This window comes from Triticum aestivum, chromosome 1D (assembly GCF_018294505.1).
Source record: "Triticum aestivum cultivar Chinese Spring chromosome 1D, IWGSC CS RefSeq v2.1, whole genome shotgun sequence".
Taxonomy (NCBI): domain Eukaryota; kingdom Viridiplantae; phylum Streptophyta; class Magnoliopsida; order Poales; family Poaceae; genus Triticum; species Triticum aestivum.
The window spans coordinates 346,385,289-346,400,765 of NC_057796.1; the positions used below are offsets into that span (position 1 = coordinate 346,385,289).

Here is a 15,477-nt window from a genome sequence, read left to right on the forward strand (position 1 = left end):
ACCGCAAGGGCCAGCGGTACTACCGCTCCCAAGGGCAGTAGTACCGCATGCCCTAAAACAGCAACACTAGGAGTCCCTCATTTTGCAGAGACACGGAGAAACAGAGGATGCTCCAAAGAGCCAAAGGAAAGGTGGAGCAAAAAGGAATAGACGTGTACGTGTTGATTCCACCCAAACCTTTCCAACGCGGACCCCCTCTTAATAGTATGACTTTCCTATGACTCAAATCCACCGAAAAGAAACGTAGAGAAACACCGTCTTCAATAGTCTTCGAGGGGCACCACATCGTCTTGTGCCTAGTCATGATATGTCTGAAATGCTCAATGCACACGATTAGTCTACAAATGCATTGTCATCAATCACCAAAACACCTAAGGGATAAATATGCCATTACAGGTGGTAGATAAAATTTGTCATATAATTTTTGGCCTCGTGATGGAGAAAGTATTGCTCAAGTTTGGGGGAGGCTTAAGTACATGATGCACATATGCCCCAATCATGAGCTCTCAAGAGAAATAATTATTCAGAACTTTTATGCTTAGCTTTCTCATAATGGTCAATCCATGCTTGATTCTTCTTCTACTAGTTCTTTTATGAAGAAAACTATTGAATTCAAATGGAATCTTTTGGAAAGAATTAAACGCAACTATGAAGATTGGGATTCGACAAAGGTAAAGAGTCAAGTGTAAATATTGAGTTTGATTGTGTAAAATCTTTTTGGAAATCGATGTTTTTCCTAAGTTTAGTACTAAATATGAACTTGACTCTAAGATACTAGCTATTTTTTGTGAATCTTTTGCTGCTCATGTTGATCTCCCTGAGGAGAAGTGGTTTAAATTTGACCCCGTTATGAGGCTGCTAGAATTGCTAAACCCGTTTGAAATGAACGAGATATGTTAGATACGAATAAGCTCGTAGTTGGCATGCCTATTGTTTCTGTTAAAATTGGAGATCATTGCTATCCTGGTTTATGTGATATGGGTGCTAGTGTGAGTGTTATTCTGTTCTGTTAATATCAAGAAGTCCTGAATGATATTGCACCTGCTGAGATTGAAGATATTGATGTTACTATCAAGCTTGCAAATAGAGATACTATTTCACCACTTGGGATTGTCCGAGATGTTGAAGTCTTGTGTGGTAAGATCAAATACCCTACTGATTTCTTAATACTTGGTTCACAACAAGATAATTTTTGTCCCATTATTTTTGGTAGACCTTTCTTGAATACCCTTAATGTTGAAATTGATTGTGTTAAAGAAAAGGTTAGAGTTAGGTTTGGTGATGTATCTCATGAATTCATTTTCTCTAAGTTTCATCGACAAACATATTGATTGTGTAAGGATGAAGTTATTGGTCTTGCTTCTATTGATGTTCCTCATACCAATCCTTTAAAACAATATTTGCTAGACCATGAAAATGATATACATATTGATACGTCTCCAACGTATCTATAATTTTTTATTGTTCCATGCTGTTATATTATCATTCTTCGATGTTTTACAATCATTTTATAGCAACTTTATATCATTTTTTGGGACTAACCTATTGACATAGTGCCCAGTGCCAGTTGTTGTTTTTTGCTTGTTTTTACTTCGCAGAATATCAGTATCAAACGAAGTCCAAACGCAGCGAATTTTTTTGGAGATTTTTTTGTACTAGAAGACAACTTGGGAGCCAAGGTAGCACCTGGGGGGCGTGGGGCTCACAAGACACCAGGGCGCACCAGAGGCCCCTGATGCGCCCTGATGGGTTGTGGGGACCACGGGAGTCTCCTCCACCGCCTCTCAGCTCTATAAATACCCAAATATTCTAGAAACCCTAGGGGAGTCGGCGAAAAACAATTCCAGTCGCCGCAAGTTCTAGAACCACGAGATCCAATCTAGAGCCTATTCCGGCACTCTGCCGAAGGGGGACACGATCACAGAGGGGTTCATCATTCTCATTGGTGCCTCTCCAATGATGCGTGAGTAGTTCACCATAGACCTATGGGTCCATAGGCAGTAGCTAGATGACTTCTTCTCTCTTTTTGATTCTCAATACAATGGTCCCTTGGAGATCTATTTGATGTAATGACTTTTTGCGGTATGTTTGTTGGGATCCAATGAAGTTTGAGTTTATGATCAGATCTATATTCATGAATATTATTTGAGTCTTCTTTGATCTCTTATATGCATGATTATTTATAGTCTCGTATTTCTTCTTCGAATCTTTGGTTTAGTTGGTTTAGTTAGGCCAACTAGATCAATTTTTCTTGCAATGCGAAGAGGTGCTTTGTGATGGGTTCGATCTTACTGTGTCCTCACCCAGTGACAGAGAGGGTAGCGAGGCACGTATGTATCGTTGCTATTAAGGATAACAAGATGGGATCTATTCCTACATGAATAGATATTATCTACATCATGTCATCGTTCTTATTGCATTACTCCGTTTCTCCATGAACTTAATACACTAGATGCATGCTGGATAGCGATCGATGTGTGGAGAATAGTAGTAGATGCAGACATGAGTAGGTCTACTAATCTTGGACTGATGCCTATATATTGATCATTGCCTTAGATATCGTCATAATTATTTGTTCTTCTATCAATTGCCCAACAATAATTTCTTTACCCACCGTATGATATTTTCTCGAGAGAAGCCACTAGTGAAATCTACGCCCCCCGGGTGTATTTTTTATCATATTTGCTTTCCGATCTATCTTTTGCCGCATTAGTTTTCAGATCTATTATTCAAAAACCAAAAAATACCTTGCTGCGCTTTTTTTAATCTATTTTATTTCATGTTTTTGCATGATCTATTTATCCAATCTATCACAAATCAATCTATCTTTTTACCGTAGAGGGATTGACAACCTGTCTTATGCGTCGAGTTGCAAGTATTTGTTCTTTGTGTGCAGGTACCATTTACATAGCGTTGCTTGGTTCTCCTACTGGATTGATACCTTGGTTTCACAACTGAGGAAAATACCTATCGTAGTTGTACTGCATCATCCCTTCCTCTTTGGGGAAATACCGACGCAGTTTCAAGCCGCATCAAAAGGAATTTCTGGCGCCATTGCCAGGGAGACATCATCGTTTTCATCTCGCCCACTTCTAAAATGTTTTTGCAAAAAGCACAAAAATATTTGCCTTCTTTTCTGTTTGCCTCTTTGTTTGTTTGCTATCTTTACTTGTGTTACCATGTGCCTTCTATTTGCTTGCATCTTTGCTTGCTAGAAATCTATTGACATGGATCCTCATCCACTTGCTAATATTTTCAAAAGATCCAATTATGATGAACCAATTGATAGTGAATTGAGTTCACTAGATTATCTTTATGAAGTTTTGGTTGAGATTCATGAATCTGAAAATTCTGATGAAGTGTTAAACAAAGACATTTATAAAGTGATTCATGATAGCTCCTTGAATGAAAAGCATGATTGCAATGATGTTACTATAAATTCTATTAATGTCAATTGTGCTAAGAATATGCAAAACCTCAAGCTTGGGGATGCTAATATTGCTATGTCCACTACTTATTGCAATCATCATGACTGGGGTGATAATGATTCTTATGATCTTGTAAATTTATTTAAGCCTCGTGATGAATATGGCATTGATAATAATGTTTGCAATAATATTGAAAGTGGGTCTAGAAGAGCGTCAACTTTAGGTAAAAATAATCTCACATATTTAGAGAGTGTTCAATCTTATGAAATTTTTGATGAAAGTGGGTTTGGAGAGGTCATGACTTTAGTTGATGTTAATCCCACTATCTTGGAAGATTGTAAAAAATTTATGCATGTGGATCATGAAGAGAAAATTTTATAAGATAGTTTTATTATTGAATTTTATTATAATCCTACATGTAATTATTACGAGAGAGGAAAATATTGTTGTAGAAATTTTCATGTTATTAAATTTCCTCTCATTATGTTGAGATTGTCAATGTTTTATTCTTCTCCCTTGCATACGCTAAATATTTCTTGTCTTGATAATTTGTTTGCTTATAAAATGCCTATGCATAGGAAGTATGTTAGACTTAAACTTGTTTTTCACATGCTACATGATGCTCACTTCGTGTTTCAATTGCTATCTTTCATGTGAGCATCATTGAAATCTCAAGTCTATCTTAATGGCTATAAAGAAAGAGCTTGTTCGGAGGCAACCCAATGAATAAGATAATTTGTTTTCTCTCCTTTTCTTTATGTTCTTGAGTGTTTGCATAATTATGCTACTGTTACGATTCTTTTTTTTTATGTTTTAATTAGTGTTTGTGCCAAGTAAAGGCTTTGGGATCATGTTGGGTGATAGTTGATTTGATCTTGTTGAAAAACAGAAACTTTTGCGTCAAGTAGCAGAATTTTTAAATTTTGCAGAAGCGACGAAAGCTTATGAATTTTTAACACAAGATTTATATAAAAATTGCCTATGTTTTCCTAATTTTTCAGAGTTTTTTAAGCTACAGAAGTATGAGAACAATTCGAGTTTTTACAGACTGTTCTGTTTTTGACAGTTCGTTGCATTGCGTGCTTATTTTGATGAATCTATGGTTTGTATTGGAGGATATAAGCCATGGTAAAGTTAGAATACGGTAGGTATAATGCAATAATAAAATTTGAATGGGTTTGCAACAGTACTTAAAGTAAAGATTGATTTTCTTATAGTAACGGATCTCACGAAGGTTTTGTTAAGTTTTGTGTGATTGAAGTTTTCAAGTTTTGGGTGAGATCACGATGGATGAAGGAATACAGAGTGAAAAGAGCCTAAGCTTGGGGATGCCCCATGGCACCCCAAGTTAATATTCAAGGAAAACCAAGCAACTAAGCTTGGGGATACCCCAGAAGGCATCCCCTCTTTCTTCTAACGACCATCGGTAATTTTTCTTGGAGCTATATTAATATTCGTCACATATCATGAGTTTTGCTTGGAGCGTCTTGTATTATATGAGTCTTTTCTTGTTTTGCTTTTTAGTTTGTCACAAGTATCCTTGTTGGACACACCTATCTGAGAGAGCCAAAATTATGCTATGATTTGTTGGAATTGCTCTTTGTGCTTCACTTAAATTTTTTGAGCAATGGAATTGCTCTAGTGCTTCACTTATATCTTTTTGAGAACGGTGTGCTTTAATATTTTTGAAGAAATACGCTCATGCTTCACTTAGTTTTATTTGAGAGTTAGTAAAATTTTGAAGAAATTCTCTCATGTTTCACTTATATTATTTTGAGAGATGAAAACTTTTATGCTCATGTTCTTCACTTAAATTTGTTTGAGCTTATCAAAAGCAATTCTAACATATGAAATTAGTCCCAAAGTGATAGATATTCAAGAGGGATATAATAAAAACTTTCATGAAGATCATTGGACAAAGTAAACTTGATTCTTTGTAATAGTTTTGAGATATGATGATAGTAATATATGAGTCATGTTGCTGAGTAATTATGCTTTAGTTAGAATATTGGTGTTAAGGTTTGTGATTCCCTATGCAAACATGAAAGTCAATAGTTATGCAATGCAATTACATCCTACTTGTGGTGCATTATTCGGTGTTAGTTATGCTTAATGCTCGTTTATGAGAATTTTCGTTTCTTGGTTGGTTGCTTCTCAATCTTTTTGCTAGCCTCCACTTGTAGTAAGTAGAAATACTACTCGTGCATCCAAAATCCTTAAAACCAGTTTTGCCATATGAGCCCACCATACCTACCTATATGCGGTATTTCTGTGCCGTTCTAAGTAAATTTGTATGTGCCATCTATAATTTTCAAAATGCATTTCCTTTTTGTGTGCCCGTACCGCTCATGAAGCGGCAGGGGTGGCCAATATTTTCCATGCTACATGTATTATTCTCAATATGAGTGTTTATTCACTTGTCATTGCACGAGAGTACGGCGGTAATAGGGATGCCTAGTCCCGGAACGAAAAAAGAAATTTACTTTATGTTGTCAAATAATAAATTCCCTGGAAAGTGTTGGTATGGATGATAGCCGTGGAGTGTGAAAGTATGGTGGAAAAAGAAATAAACTTTATTTTCTGTTTGGGAACCGCCTATGATATATCTAGCATGGAAAGTGTTAGGAATTACTCGGTCGTTTTCGTTGACGGGAAAAACATGCCTCTCAAAATATTTTTATTCTCTCAATTTAAGCTTTGAGCTCTGGCACCTCTACAAATCTCTGCTTCCCTCTGCGAAGGGCCTATCTATTTACTTTTATGAAATTTTTATTTTTATTTGAGTCTCCATATTCTCTTATAAAGCACCAACTAGGGAGCATTATGATCGTACTTGAGAATTGGAAGTAGCTAATATCTGATGACCAGGGAGAGGGCTAGGGTGAGCGAGAGAAGCAGCAATAGAGCGACAGGAGCTCGGTGTCAGCGCGGTGCAATACGCATGCTCTGGTCGCGCTCTGTGCATGAACACAACATGTTCGACCAAATGCCAAGGTGCCCTAGGGTGGTCCAATGTATCTAATATTTGGTATCGTGGCAAAACGTAGTCTGGTAGGAGTGATGGACATGGTGGTTTGGTCAAATGATCTGGTTCCATTCACAAATTAGGAGTTGCAAAAAATTTGTGAGACCCACAAGGTGTTTGACAAAATGCAAGGGCTATTTAGAAAATTCTTCTGGTTGTGAGACTTGGCAGAATGACGTCTCATTGGATGGTAAGGATGATGGAAAAGGTTGTATGGACAGATTGAATAACTTGCAAGTGCAAGTTTTGGTGGAATTCACTTCTGGACCGAAACTCCAGGGAACTATTTGATGGACTTCCAAACAGAAAATGGGGGTGATATTCTGGACTTACGGGTTTGGTTGGAAGGACTATGAGATGGAAAGATTTCAGAATTATTTGGGGCAAGGAAAAATAGGGTTGTAGTTATAACTTAAGGATGGGACATAAATGAAAAGGGAATGGTTTGCTCAAAAGTTTCAAAAGACCATGATGGAATTTTGCATGAAAGTGATCTATAAGCATGAGAGGACCTCTCCATTCGTGGAGTTTTAAAATAATTATTTGAAATAGTTTTAGCACAACATGAGCGTTTCAAAGTATGAAAATGCTATTAAAAGAATTATGTTGGGCAAATTTTATTATGAAAATATTTCCTACTGAATTTAAAAGGTGAATGAAATTATTAAGAAAAAATTTCAAACACACTATTTAAAAAAAATTGCTATATGGAGGGAAGGATTTTGGTAAACAGAAAACAGAAAAGATTTTTGAAATTAATAAAAGACCTAGTATAATTCAAAATTTTATTCATGTCAAAATTTTACTTAATAAAAACATGGTTAGAAATTTGGGGTGTTATAGTGCCTAGCGGCGAACCCCATTCCACTAATAAAACACCACAACCTTGTAATCGAGGGTCACACTTGTAGTTGCATGCTTACTGACAAATATGCAACTACCTCCCCTAATAAAACACCACATACGTGCAGTTGGGCCCGACACTTATAGTTGCATGCCTGCCGACAAACATGCAACTTCCCCTCTCTAACAAAACACCTAGTCACAGTCTCATTCAAGACATGCAATTGCAGTCGGGGCGCGACACTTGTAGTTGCATGCCTAGTGAAGACATGCAACTACAAAGCACCACAGAGTTGTAGTCCAGGCGACACTTACAATTGTGTGACTACTGGCAGGCATCCAACTGCACTTCCCTGGCGAAACACCACAGAGTTGCAATCGCCTTGAAGACATGCAGTTGCACTTGGGGCACGATGCCTGTAGTTGTATGCCTAGTGATAGACATGCAACTTCTCCCTCCCATGACAAAACACCAATTACAGTCACGTTGGAAACATGCAGTTGTAGTCGGGGGCAATTGTGCAACCAGATGGTCATATTTTCAAATAGAAAAACTAAAAAGTAGCAAGAATAATGTCGTTAGCAAGGAAAAGGTTTGAAAAGAGAAATAAAAAAGACTACCTCATCAACGGGCAATTTTTCCATAAAAGTAAAAAATGCATATATTTCACTAGATGTGAAATAAGATAATTCAAAAAAATACAAAATAAATGGTTAAAACATGAAATTCCTCATATCAGACATGTTTCCTGTCTCATCGCCACACACACCTCATCGCAGGTGTGGACGCGTTGTAACCCTTCCGGTCGCATGTGGATTTGGATGCATGTAGTTGCACACGTGTTGTACCCCTTGTAATTACACATGGGTTACAATTATTGCAGTTGTGCGTAACGGACATCAAGATATTTTTAGTAGAAAATAAAAGTAAAAAAAGCAGTTGCTTCTCTGTCAGTCTAACATAGAAAAAAAGCATATAAACATGATGAAAATATATTTTTTGTAATAAATGATGTGACAAAATAAAAATTATCAAAAGAATGGGCAACATACAAATAAGCAAATGAAACAAAAATCCATGTGAAAAATACATAAAAAAAGTGGCAGTAAAAATCGTTCATGCTTGTCGAAATGTCTATTCTACAAAATTTAGATGTTCCATTTTCTCTAAAATAGGAAAATAATTAAAGAAAAAATGGAAATAAAAGTGAAAAGACCTTAATAACAATAAATTGATAAATAAATACATTAACATATAAAAGAAAAAATATATAAGGGAAAAAGGTACGTGTATACACAGAGTGGCCTGCCCCAATGAGCTTCCTGCTATACACACAAGCCCAATAAAAACAAAAAATATAAAAGAATTTACTTTCTTTTTAGCAGTACAAAAGAATTTACATGGGTGACCTATGAGAAAAAAACAGAAAAGAATGGAAAGGACCGCAAGCCACAGCCCATGGCCCGGATACGAAAGCAAAGCCAGTGAAGGCACGCGGCATTTCCTAACGGGCGCCTTAAGCGCCCGTTTCTTCAATAACCGCAAACGGGCGCATACCCCTCGCGCCGCGCTGGGCCGGCCCGTGTCTTTTTTTTTTCTGGTTCAAAACTGCAGAAAAAATTCAATTTCCTAAGCGAGGTATCGAACTAGCGATCTCTCAGTTGGTAAAGCAGCGCACTGACCAGCAGGAGATCCTACCGCATGTGTCTATTGACTTCTTCCCGCTGTTTTTATTACCTAGGCCGCGGGAGCCCCCCAAACCAGTTTACCACGGCTTCGTGATTTCTAGGCTTTTTTTCTGGTTCCTTTTTTCCTTTTCTTTTTATTTTCTTAAATGCGCGAACGTTTTTTCAAAGTCCTAAACATTTTTCAAGTTGAATAAACTTTTGTTAAAATTGGTGAACTTTTTTCAAAATCGATGAACTTTTTTGAATTTGATGAAAGTTTTTTCAAAATCGATGAACTCTTTTTCAAATTCGAATTTGAAAAAAGTTCATTTTTTCGAATTGGATGAACTATTTTCAATATCCAAAATATGTTCAGATTTTTCGAAATTCGTTTGACTTTTCAGAAAATGTTTTTCGAAATTCCAACTGTTGTTCATGTTTTCGAATTTTGTTCACGTTTCAAAAATAGTTCTGAATTCCAAATTTTTGTTCACTGTATTGAAGAAAAATGTTCACCATACATTGAAAAAATGTTCAGTGTGTATAAAAAAATGTTCATCATGTATAGAATTTTTGTTAAGCATGCATTCAAAAGTAGTTCATCGTATTTAAAAAAATATTCTATGTGTATTTGAATATTGTTCACCATACATTGAAAAAATGTTCAGTGTGTCTAAAAAATGTTCATCGTGTAGATAAATTTTGTTCAGCATGTATTGAAAAAAAGTTCAGCGTATTTAAAAAAAATGTTCAGTGTTTCTTTGAATAATGTTCACCCCGTACTAAGAGAAATGTTCAATGTGTATTCTAAATTCGCTTTCTAAAAATTGTTCACAGTACAAAAAAAGTATTCAAATTTCGAAATTTGTTCTGTTTTTGAAAAACATAGTTCACGTTTAAAAGAAAAGGAATATTCGAAATTTGCGTATGATTTTTGAAACATTTGTTCGCATATTTAAGATTTTCATTTTTTCAAAATCCATTTTTCTTTGTTAATGAACTTTTTTTCAAATTCGTGAACTTTTTTATAAGTTCCTGGACTTTCTTTCAAGTTTTATGAAAATTCTTGAATTCACGAAATTTTTCCATTTTTTCGATTTTTTTTCATCAAAAGTCAATACTTGACCGATCCAGGGGAGCGAACTAGGCGATCGAGGGAGAATGAGAGAGCTCCTGCTCGACGCTCGCGAGCGTCAAGTTGAGGAGGTTTCGCTGATAGAGGTTGTTTGCGGGCTGCTTGTTCGCGGCCCGTTAACTAAGCTTCCCTCGTTTGTTAATTCGAAGGCTGTTGTGGCTGTTCCCATACTGCTTCGTGTACGTGTACACTGCTTCCGAATTCTAAAAAAAAACACGTCTACGCTGCTTCCTGAACATTTTCGTTGCTGTTTCCTGTAGCTTTTCGTGGCTGTTTCCTGAACTGTTTCGTGGCTGTTTCAGTTGTTTAAAAAGTTTGCACAATAATTTTGTTTCTGAATTTGTACAATGTTAAATGCAGACCTGAGAATAATAAAAAGAATCAACAAATTTTAGTACAAGAATTTGTACTAAAAAGTGACTGTTTCATAGATTTTTGTTTCTGAATTTCTACTAAAAACAACTTTTTCATCAACTTTTAGTACAAGAATTTGTACTAATTGTTGTTTCTGAATTTGCAGCAACATATTTTCTAGTAATCTGAACAGTAAACAGAATCAGGAAAAAAACAAATGTTCAGTGTATATATATAATTAAAGAATAAAGTGAAGGGTAAATTCTTGTGTTGAACAATATTCAGAGACAAAAAGAATCAGCAAAAGCATTGTTTTGGCACAATTTGCTACAAAATGGAATAAATGTTCTCAAAGAAAAAAGTAGTTTCACGAGTGGGCATATATTTGTTGGCTCTCTTTGCATTTGTAATTCTTGTCCACTTGTACATCTGTTCATCCATGTCTCTGTGCACCTGTAACAATTTAATTTATGTTTAGTTATTGAAAACAAAATTATCAAGTGCGAAGAAAAAAGATTACTCGTAGTATCAGCGAAAGTAGGCATGTACCACTACTGTATTTCCAAGGAAAATATGTTCCTCATGAGATTCATTTGAATATGCGGAATCCCTGAAGAATAGAAAGAAATTAAATAAAGTTAGGCCACAAAATCATATCTAACAACCCTCTATTGCTGTAAATGTTGAATAAGATTAATGTGTACATGTTGCTGCAGGAATGATTTCACCAGTGGTAGTTGAATTTCATTGTCTTTACAATTGACTATGTGATATAAGAACTTCTCACGAATTTCTTTAATAATAAAAGTAGATGAACCATTTTAATGAACAAGTTTAAAAAATGGAATGAACAAGAATTTGTTTAAAAAATGTTGAACCGATTGAAACAGGTTTAATAAACAATTGTTCAACCATAAACAAGTAGTTGAACATCTTTTTTGTTAACAAATTGAACAAAAAAGAGATATGTAAATATATTGAAAAAAAAGTCAGGCAATGAATAAAAGTTGTTTAACAAATGTTCAAATTTGTTTTTTTCAGTTTAACCTATTAAAAACAAATGTTCCATTTTTTACACAAAAATGTTCATCGTATATTACAAAATTGTTCATGGTATATTTCAGAAAAAATATTAACTATGCATTATGAAAATGTTCTCGGATATTAAGAATATGTTCAACGGATACTACAAAAGTTCACTGTGTATTTGAATTTTTGTTCAGCTTATATTACACAAAAATGTTCAATGTGTATTAAAAAATTGTTCAGCATAGAACACACAAAACGTTCAATGCGTATTCAAAAAATGTTCAACATACATTAAAAATGTTCAATGCCTGCCAAAATTGAACAATAGATTTTAATAGGTTAAACAAAAAAATGGAACAAATGAACTCTTAAGAATTGTCATTGTTCATTCTTTATGAATTTAGTTGAACAGAATGTGAATAAGTTTAATAGATGATGAACAAATGTTGGAATGTTAATAAACAAAAACAATTTCTGTTTACGCTGAAAGTTGATTAATTAAGAAACAAATACACAGAATAACAAGTTAATTAGAACCATGCTTAAGTAGATGATATTCTGCAGGGCAAACTCTGCAAAAGACAATAAAAATTAGAATATCACCTAGCACAAAAGGAAACATCACTCTGTCACCTTTTCTCATAAAAATATGGGACCAAACTTCACTGCATATGGAAGACATATATCATGTTCAGATTGAGAATGATTGAAAAAATAGCACCCATGCGGAATAAGGAAAATTGCTTAACCAAATAACACTATGAATCACCTTGCACATACTATTTGGGGACCAAACTTCACTAACTATGGAAGAACATCATCACATGAGAACTGCCAAATTTGTGAGAACGAAACACATCCAAGCACCAACCAGTGTTCAGATTGACAGGTTTTGCTTTCAAATTTCACTCGATCTACTCTAATTCTAGACTCAGGTAGCCAACCGGACCATATTGTTCTTCCATAGTGCATATGTCAACCATATCTCGGGTGATATGAATGACTTTGTTGTTGTGCTCGAAAATGCCTACTTAACCATAGCGCATATGTTTTGCTAACCATTGCAGCAAATCCATGGGCACAATCACATGTGCGCGCACATTCAGAAGATGTTTGAATTAGTCTGACATAAAGCTTCTCTAAAAAGGAGACATCTTATCAACAGCTTTGGCCCAACGAAGAGTAGAAAACCGTGACTGGAAAGTCGCACTGGACCGTACAGGAACATTTTGGCCTAGAAAAACAAAGAGAGGCAGGTATAAAAAAATGGAAACATAAAGAAGGAATTTCAGTATACGACACCGAAATGAAGATAGCGCAAGAAATATATATATATATATATATATATATATATATATATATATATATATATATATATGAAATGCTAACAAATAATATTTTAAAAATGAAAGGTGATTACTTAAGAAACAAATAGGCAATTAACATGTTAATTGAAACCATTTTTAAGTAGTTGATACTATACAGCGCAAACTCTGCTAAAGAAAATAGTGAAATAAGTCATGGTCAGATTGTGTAAACCAAACACTGTTTCCACGTTTTCTCCCAAACAAAAAGTACATAAGTCATAGTCAGATTGCACATAATTTTTCCTTAACGAAAATTTGCACATAAATCATGCCGAGGAAAAGGAAAATTCCTGTATGAAATTAACACTATGATTCACCTTCCACATAAATTAACTAATAACTATGATACAGCGATTGCTTTGGCAACACATTTAATCTACTCCAATTCTAGGTTCAGGTAGCCCACAACACCAGATTGATCTAGGAAAGAAACAGGGAGGAAATACAACCATCAAAACAATCTATAACAGATCAAACGAATCCGTACCAAAAAAAGAGCACCGGAATGATATGGGTTAACAAACAGGGAGGAAATACAACCAAATCAAAACAATCCCTAACAGATCAAACGAATCCCTACCAAAAAAAGAGCACCAGATTGATCTAGGGGTCAAGAAACAGGGAGGAATTCCAACCAAATCAAAGCAATTCCTACCAAATTGAAAGAAACCCTACCATCCATCTGTAAAATCGATCCGAAACCCTAATCACACCATCCAGCTACACAACACCATCCACCTCTCTCATCGATCCAAAACCCTAATCGCAAACTACTACGTAGACCTAATAGGATCGGGACCATAACAATAACCTGCTTCGCTAATCCGCCATGGAAAGGATGGGAGAGGCACAACGAACCTTGGGCATCCATGGCGACAACCAATTCCGCGAAGAGGAAACGCCGGCCGGTGGATAGCGAAGAAAGAGAGAAGAAGGAAGCGAGGAAGGGAGACGATAAAGAAAGAAACAGAATAGAGCGAAGAAGGAAGCGGAGAAGGAGAAGGGAATAGGAGAAAAAGGCCGGCCCGTCTAAACGCTCGCTTCAGCGAAGGCACGACAATTTGACGCTAACGAGCGTCAAATAGGATCTGCCGGAGAATGAACGAGGGAGCGAGGGGAGCAAACGAGCAGAAGTGGAACAAGCGAACGAGGCAAGCTGGGCCGGCCCAGTTCGCGGGCGTGTGGGCGCCAGAACGGGAACCAGCGCTGAAGGCGCCCGTTAGGAGCTCCCAAGGCACGCTCTGCCCATCTACCCACTAGGACAAAGTCCAGTACATTTGGACGAGAGAATACATCATCGAGGAACACACAGATCAATCAAATTATATAATAAATCTCGTCGACTGAGACATAGCTAATTCCCAATCGACCGAGAATTAGCACAACCGTTATTCAAATGCTTCAACGCCCGTTGGTCAAATCATCCAATGATTTCATAGAATTAACATTGCTATACTAGAACACAACAATTATCTCCATGATAGTTTCGCAATTTTTTTATTATCTCCATGGTAGAATACAACATCAAGACTTTAAACCACTCTGGCCGGCACCGGCAGTAGTTTTTCTTTCCACACCAAAACTCATGTTCATACGAGAAACTTGATAATAGGTAAACTATATTTCAAAAAATTGAGACGGCAGGTGAGATCTGCGAGTCTTTGCATTCAAAACATGACTAGGAAAAAGGCTCTTATATTAAGCTAGGAGAATACAATGAGGCCGTCTGCAAAAGCACCGAATGCAAGTTCCATACCGGACAAGATCTTCGCATGGAAAAACTACCTCTAGATCACCAATTCGCCATATCATTCATGTCTCCAACAAAATATAGGAGGATGTCGGACACGTCCCTCCGACCGCTAGACGTCATCATGCTCAGCTAGACGCCCGACGCCGCTTTCCTCCTCGCTCCCTAGGTTTCCAAGCAGCTAATTCCCTTCCAACAAAACACCTTTTTTTAGAAACACCTGTAGTTTTATTCATACTCATAACAATTATAGATACACTGATTTGAATCTAAAATCCAAGAAAATATAAAGTAACTCCTATGACTAAGAATTACAATGAAATCTCTTGGTAACACCTTATTCACGGTATAGCATATGGACTTACCGATTGCTTTATTAGTTTACCAGGCCTAAGGCCCAAGTCCCAAATAACGGTTAATACTTCCTTCTATCATTTTCCTCCCCGCGATGGAAGGCTGAGCAGGACCTTTCATTCATGGCGGCGCTTACAATTTCCAGCAAATAGATTCAAATTCACAGAGTAGAAATGAAAAATTGAAAGCGGAATGGACGCCCTACCTCCCCCTACAAGTTCTAGCACAAACTGAAACTAAAGAGACATAGTAGGTGTCGGTGTCAGAACCGGTGGATCTCGGGTAAGGGGTTCCAAGCTGTCGATCTTGGATCAATGGGGAACAAGGGACTAGGGACACGATGTTTACCCAGGTTCGGGCCCTCTCTAAGAGGTAAAACCCTACGTGCTGCTTGATTATATTGCTTGTGTATATGAGGATTACAGAGTCGATCTACCACGAGATCAGATGAACTAAACCCTAACTGGTAGGACGATGGTTGTTCTTCTTCCTTCTACGGCCTAAACCCTCTGGTTTATGTAGAC

The 15,477-nt window shown here is 36.5% G+C and overlaps 1 long non-coding RNA gene across 2 annotated transcripts; it reads right to left on the minus strand.

Moving 5' to 3' along the window:
* Positions 1-10,682: 10,682 nt before the first annotated feature.
* LOC123181962 (uncharacterized) lies at positions 10,683-13,878 on the minus strand. 2 transcript variants are annotated; one of them, XR_006491952.1, is made up of 4 exons: positions 13,708-13,878; positions 12,086-12,147; positions 11,003-11,063; positions 10,683-10,906 (listed from the first exon to the last, which is right to left on the minus strand). It is a non-coding gene; the product is annotated as an uncharacterized lncRNA (long non-coding RNA). The 2 variants fall into 2 exon arrangements; XR_006491953.1 differs by having other exon boundaries at positions 12,086-12,716.
* Positions 13,879-15,477: the final 1,599 nt, after the last annotated feature.